Source organism: Vombatus ursinus, unplaced genomic scaffold (genome assembly GCF_900497805.2).
Source record: "Vombatus ursinus unplaced genomic scaffold, bare-nosed wombat genome assembly UNPS02014801.1, whole genome shotgun sequence".
NCBI lineage: Eukaryota > Metazoa > Chordata > Mammalia > Diprotodontia > Vombatidae > Vombatus > Vombatus ursinus.
Genome location: NW_020954579.1, coordinates 16275721 through 16283132, shown reverse-complemented (window position 1 = coordinate 16283132; position 7412 = coordinate 16275721). Strand labels below are relative to the sequence as shown.

Below are 7412 nucleotides of genomic sequence, written 5' to 3'. Positions count from 1 at the left end.
AGAAGTAGACAACTCTTTTCTATTTAGAGCAATATTCAACCTATTGTATCAAACTAATTGGAATTCTCCCAGTGTATTCAATTGGCACATTGAATGCATGCTCTTAAGTTAACTAGCTATCTTTATTATAGTAATAATGGTTTTTTTCTAGTAAGGAATCAAGAATTCTAGCTTTTTTGCATCAACCTAACATGAATAAGAACTCTGTAGTGAGACTTGGTGCCATATTATCTCCCTGGGAGCTATTATTATCCCCATTTTTAGTATAAGGAAATTGAGGCACAGTGGTTAAGTGACTTGCCCAGGGTCATACAACTAGTAAACTGTTTTAAATTCCAGTCTTCTTGACTCCCATGTCCAATGTTCTATATGTTGTGGTTTGGGGTGCTGAGAACCCTGAAAAGTAAGGGTACAGGGGAGTCTATCTAGAAAGAATTAGACCATTCAAGCCTTCCAGTCAAAGTAGTTTATTGGCCAGTAGAAGCAGGTGAGATTCTAAGTGAATCTGCATTTTAATGGGGGTAAGATTAGTACTGATATATAAGAAAAGACTGTGAGAAGTTGTGGATAGGATTAAGTAGTGGTAAATAGCCTGGGCTAGTCCAGGTGCAGCCAGAAGGAGTTAAGTGGGCTGGGCTGGGTCTAAGGGCCACAGTGAAAGGACTATTGAAAGAACTATTGAGTATCTAGGGATGGGTCAGATGCCTTGGGTGAGACTTCAGGGACCAGACCATGTGGGAAGGTCCCAGACAACCCCCATCATATTCACTGCATCACTGAAATATGTTTAGTAAGACAGCCTCTAATTTTAGAAAATCATTTTAAGAAAATTGAATTTGTTTTTCCCATATGTATGTGTAATGGAGTTACATATGTGACCAAAGGGGCAATTATTGGATATTTTTTTGGATGATTGTGTTTTTGTTATTTGACTATTGATTATTGGTTATTGATTTTGGATATTCTTTTTAATTATGGTGACTACTGATTTTGTACTGATATTGAATGATTAGCTAATTGTTTTGCCTTAAAACACTTTCCTCATGCTATCACACATTATAAATGGATTTTAATATTCCAATTCTTAAAAATAACATAACTAAGAATTAAACTTCAACTGCTCATAAGTAGTGTGATTCTCACCCTATTGCTCTCATATTAATTTTGAGCACCATGAACAGAAAAGCAAGGCCTAACACCATATGGCACCCCAAACCAAACAGATCTCCAATTAACAGATAAGACTGTGCTACAGGCAGGTGTTAATGAAATGTATTATAAGATCAGAAGTTCTGCTTCAGCCAACTGGCACCACCACAAGGCTCATCAGTAAGAAAAGTACTTTCAGTAGCACTAGAAGAGTCTATCCCAGGTCCTGTTGTCAACCATCATTGCCATCCACCATGAAAATACTGGACATGGACCCAAATATTATACTGTATAAAAACACCTTCATGGGGATGCCTGCTACCTCTTTCTCTTCCATCCTGTACATTTCCTGCTCATCTACCTCCTGGCTTGCCCCACTGTCCCCATTACCACCAAGGAAAAAGAGTTGCAAGATGAACATACCAATCTGCCTTCCTACTGTTTGGATTCTTTTTTTTTTTTTTTGGTGAGGCAACCAGGGTTAAGTAACTTGCCCAGGGTCACACAGCTAATAAGTGTTAGGTGTCTGAGGCTAGATTTGAACTCAGGTCCTCCTGACTGCAGGGCAGGTGCTCTGTCCAGTGTACCACCTAGCTGCCACTGCTGTTTGGATTCTTTACCCCTCGACCATGTGGCAACCAAAGACTTGAACTGGACTTTGTTCCCCAGATCCCCTAATCTAGGCATGCCATCCTGGGTTTCCCCTCTAAATTTCTCTAATCTAATTGTTATGTCCTTTGACCTTTAGTTTTTCTTGTCCCACAGGTCTTCAGTTGAATTCCAGTCATTCCAAGGCAAGTAACAGTCAGTCAATAAACATTTATTTAGTACCTTCTACGTTCCAGGCACTATGTTAAGGATCAGTCAGCTACTCCCCTAACTTCTGTCACAAAGACCCTGAGTGCTGATTTTGTATATATGGCTCTATTATGGATGGATGGTTTGGAACAGAATAAAATGGAATAAGTATTTATTAAGCACCTACTATATACTAACATTTATATAGTGCTTACTATGTGCCAGCCACTATGCTAAACACTTTACAAATATTATTTCACTTGATCTTCACAACAACCCTGGAAGGTGGGTGCCATTAGTATCCCCAATTTTACATTAGAGCAGACTGAGACAGATAGAAGTTAATTGACTTGTCCAAGCTCAAACAGCTAGGAAGTATCTGGGGCTGGAGGTGAGCTCAGATCTTTCTGACTCCAGCCCCAGGGCTCTGTCCACTGTGTCACCAAGCTGCCTATAAAAATGTTTCAAAGGAGGAAATTGGGTATGAGAGAACACTATATATTCCCTTTCTAAACATGAGTAATACTATTTTAGCATAAACCTCCATCTAGTGTTAAAAGTACAATCACATCTAACCCTAATATTTTGCCTTCCTTTACCATAGTTCTTGTGTAAAGACACCCAAAAGAAAAATAGAACACATCCTATCTTGATTCCCCAGGGCCAATGACATAGCAGGTTAGAAAATTTATTTTACCTCATGTTAAACTCAACATACTGGTCCCAAGGCCAGTGAGTGACCTGTTGTAAACACAGCATGAAAATGTATTTTCTGTGTACTATGGGAAACAGCTGGTATTACTTGCATATCAATAAACATGTATTAAGAACCTACTGTGTACCAGGCACTGAACTAAGTGCAGGGGATACAAAAAGAGGCAAAAGACGGTCCCTGCTTTCAAGGAGTTTATAATCTAATGGCATATAGGTTTTCTTTGTTTTTTAAGAATTGAAGCCTTTTCATTGTGTTGATAAATGCTCAGTTCTTCAAGAAGATCAAAGTGTGAATAAATATGACGTGCCCTAGAACATTACTCAACAGCTATCAAGTATAGCTCCTAAAGCAGAATTCAATCATTTGAACATTATAATTTGTAAATATGTTCTTTTTATCATGATAAGTAGCTTCCAGGGGTACATATTACATTGCCACTAATATTTAAATAGGTTTAATTATAGTGCCTGAGTTTGAGACACTAAGTTCTTATATGAATTTTTATGAATTTATGAATTTATTTTATGTTAATTACCTTTCCAGTGATGTCATCTTCCTTATAGCATGAGTTAATATTTAACTGCTCATTCAGAAAGTTTTACTGAGAAATTACAAATACAGTGTGCAAGATGCAGCAGCTACTGAGCCTTTAGTTACATTTATTTATGTAAAAGTATTCAATTCTTGGGGTAATGAGGTGGTACAGTGGATAAAGTACAGATCCTGAAGTCAGGAAGACTCTTCTTCTTGAGTTCAAATCTAGCCTCAGACATTTACTAGCTATATGACCCTGGCCAAGTCACTTAACCTTGTTTGCCTTAGTTTCCTCCTCTGTAAAATGAGCTGGAGAAGGAGATAACAAACTACTCTAGTATCTTTGCCAAGAAAACCCCAAATGAGGTCACAGAGAGTCAGACAAGACTGAAATAACAAACAATAATACTGTTTTCACTTTTTAGTGCAGCTTCCCTGAAGATAAGTCATCTGCACTTTGAACTTCAATTTCCTTAGGTCCTTTACTAGTAAGACAGATAACCATCTTTACTTGAACTATAGTTCACTCTAGTGAATTGCTAATGACTCTAAGATGAAAATCATAAACATGTAGTTAACTGGTGCCTCCTTTCTTCAGATGTGTATCTGGAAAAAAGTATACTGTCTGACTTTTGTTATAGTTGGGACATATTTTTATCTCTTGCATCAAGGACAGAAACTTACATGACTGTCTTAGAATAAAAGGGCAGCATTTTTCTTCACCCTATTGGAAAGTCTGATCAACCAGGCAGAATGTGTCCTTAGGACAGTCGCCAAATCCCTAGCCCAGGCTTTCTTAATCCGCCTGGTAAGTGGTTGATCACTTAAAATCCAATCCAATTTATGTGCAAGTCTAAGATGTCTTTTTTCATTTACAATTCCCTGATATTCAGAAACTTCTAGAATATATCCTTGTTTATTGTTATTCAGAAGTAGTTGCACTAAATTCTTCTCCACTAGACTCAGTATATGTACACACACACATACACACACACAATCCAAATGTTTTCTGAGTTTATTTGTTGAATTGTAAGGACGCAGACCACATGAAGCAAAAGAATATAGGGACTCTGAACTGAAGGCAGCCTTTTGTGCCCTTTATTGATGCTGGAAATTCTGTTTTATCACTTGTGTTAGAAAAATCTGAAATAAAAATCTATTATACTGAGTGAGTGAAGGCAAGTCTTCATTACGCTTCTCACGAGAGAAGCTGGCACAATGCACTTTAGTAGTACGTGGGCACTGGTTCAGTGATAGAATCAACTTTTAAACCATTAGTAAGATCCATACTCCACCCATCAGGGCTCCTAGTGGTCTAGTACATCTGAGTTATACCCTCCCTGGACAGCCCATCACATGTTTGTCCATGTTCTGTTAACTCTGCTCACTCCATGGGTCCCCTGTTAAAAAATGACAGCTATCTCCACCGTTAAGGTGTGTCAGTTCATATTCAATAAGCTTATTAAGCAAGCACAGTGGAGAAAAGCCTTTGCTCGGTGGAAGCCCTGTCCTTGAACCCGGCTGGTTGCAACTGGTTTAGCTTCTAGGACTCTTTCTTAAGGAACTAGTTGTTTATAGAAAAGTTTGGAATACTCTGTGACTGGTTGAGGAACTCTCCACAAGATCTTGGAATTTCTTATCCTGCTGGGGAAGCCTAACCCCCTAAAATCTTTCTTACCACTTGTATGGTAGAATGTCCCCAAAAGCCATTCTTGGAGGCAAGGTGCAACTCCAGTTGTTTTTCTGGTTCATTCCTTTTCAAAGTATTTCCAATAATGAGGACAAAAGATCCAATACTGCATTTTACTCTTCTGGATATATTGCTTTTGTCATCCATAAAGTCGCAGACTAATTTGGATACGAAATCATTAACAACTTGATACTCAGTATACTGTGCAAAGTTTCTGTGTTTTTCACTTAGAACATGGGCCTGAGAAGCTTAGTATTTTTGTTGAGTAGTGCTCACACAGCCCTCATTTTGTTTTCTTTTAGGCTGGGCTGAGCTTGGTTTACACTATATTCTGGTTTTGTTTTTTGTTTTTTTTTTGTTGTTGTTGTTGTTGTTTAGCACCAGTTTGCTTCTGCAGGCTAGATGCCTTCTTATCCCTATCAAAAAGACTACCGGACTTAGGAAAGAAATAGTTTATTTGAGTTATATGGGACAGCTGAAGGTAAAATGCTTTGTTATGGTGGTTTGTATCTGGCCTCAGACACTTACTAGTTGTGTGACCCTGGCCAAGTCACTTAACCCTGTTTGTCTCAGTTTCCTCTTTTATAAAATGAGCTGGAGAAGGAAATGGCAAAACCCCTCCAGTGTCTCTGCCAAGAATACCCTCACCAGGGTCACGAAGAGTTGGACACAACTACAAACAATTGAACAACAACAAATTTTCTATTTTTACAAAGGGCTTTTTGAGCCTTTTCCTGCCTCTCCTATTGATGTGCTTGATTTCTTGATCATATGCAATTCATTTTTTCTTTTGTTTAATGTAGTATTTCATATCATCAATATGGAGAATTTTCATTCCCCAGGTTAAAACATATGATAGTATACTATTTGAAGGGATGAATGTATTCGTGCTCCATAATAACTCTTTCAACTAACAATTTTTTTTGCTTATACATGCTAGATCTGGAGTCTTGAATGATCTTTCATCATAGCTGGAATGAGGTAAAGTATTTCCTCTGACATACATACACACATACACACACACACACACACACACACACACATATACACACACATATATATACTGATTCCGGATTTTCACAAGAGAAATGCATCTAATTATCTGAAAAAATTTTGCTTCCTTTTTATTTGAAATTAATAATCTATCTTTCATTAATTTTTTTTCAGTACTCCCTTCTAGTTCCTTGAGGTGCTTTTCCAAATTTTTTCAGAGATTACAGTAGATGGCAAATTAAGATAAAAGACTTTCCACAAGAGTGGCTTATGTTTAGATTTTTCTGATGTATTATTTTTTTCACAGTGTTCAAAGGTTTATTTTTCTAATTTTTTTTTTTGGATACCATCTGTCTGGCGGTGGCCTTTGCTGCAGTTCCTCATGGTGCCAACTTTCATGACAGCCCATACTGTGATCCACATGCTAGGGATATCTCCTGTTGGCCACAGCAACTTCAACAGAGCCAAGACTGGAACTGGTCACACTTAGATTTAATGGTGGAAATCTACTTAGAAAAATCTAATATTCTTATTTAATGTCATGAAGCTAAATAGAAGTCATGCCCATAAGTCAGCATGTATTATCAAAAAACCCACAGGTATGCACTAAAAGTTTTTGTTTTGTTTTGTTTTGTTGGTATGGCTGTAAATACCTAGAAAGATCTATTTCTAGCTAATTGAACAGTTTATTACTAATAGGAGATAAGATACAGAAGAAGAATATAGTTTACGTTGACATTACCTAACATGTAATTAGAGAGTTCCAATTGATGCTTGATTAATTTATATAGCCAGAATGTGGGGGAAACCCAATATTACTATTAGAAATCTATTTAGGTAAATAGAAATCATACACATAACCTAAGTAGAATACATGCTCAACATTATGATGAGTAGGCTCTAATTTGTTTTCTATTGTTCTAAATAAGGAAACAGATCTATTTTTAACTAATGGTATAAAATAACAACAACAGTAACAGCAATGACAATAGCATTTATATACTGCTTTAAAATTTCTAAAGTGCATTACAAATATTATATCATTTGATTCTCATAACAACCCTAGGAGGTAGGAATAGGTAAGAAGATACATAAGTAGATAAGAGTCGTATTCTGACATTGGACCAAGTCCCACTAAAGAGTTCCTATTGATGTTGGATTGACCTAAGTGGCAAGAATGCTGGGAACCTAGTTTGAGAAACCAGAGATTGCCATTACAATTCAGATGTTGTTAACAAGTTGCTTCAGTCTTATCCTTCTCTTTGTGACTCAGTTTGGAGTTTTCTTGGCAAAGAAAGTGGAGTGGTTTGCCATTTGCTTCTCCAGATCATTTTATAGATGAGTTAACTAAGGTAAACAGGGGCAAATGACTTGCCCAGGGTCACACAACTGTTGGAGGCCAAATTCAAACTCAGGAAGATGAGTCTTCCTGACTCCAGGCCCAGCACTCTTATCCACTGCGCCACCAGAAATCATGTATGTGTTTGAATGGAATACATTGAGAAAATACCAAAAAATGTGTTTTAAACTGTT

At 37.3% G+C, this 7412-nt stretch overlaps 1 pseudogene; it reads right to left on the bottom strand.

Annotated features, from left to right (window-relative positions):
- Positions 1-4850: 4850 nt before the first annotated feature.
- On the bottom strand, positions 4851-6302 carry LOC114051172 (annotated as a pseudogene).
- Between the last annotated feature and the right edge of the window lie 1110 nt (positions 6303-7412).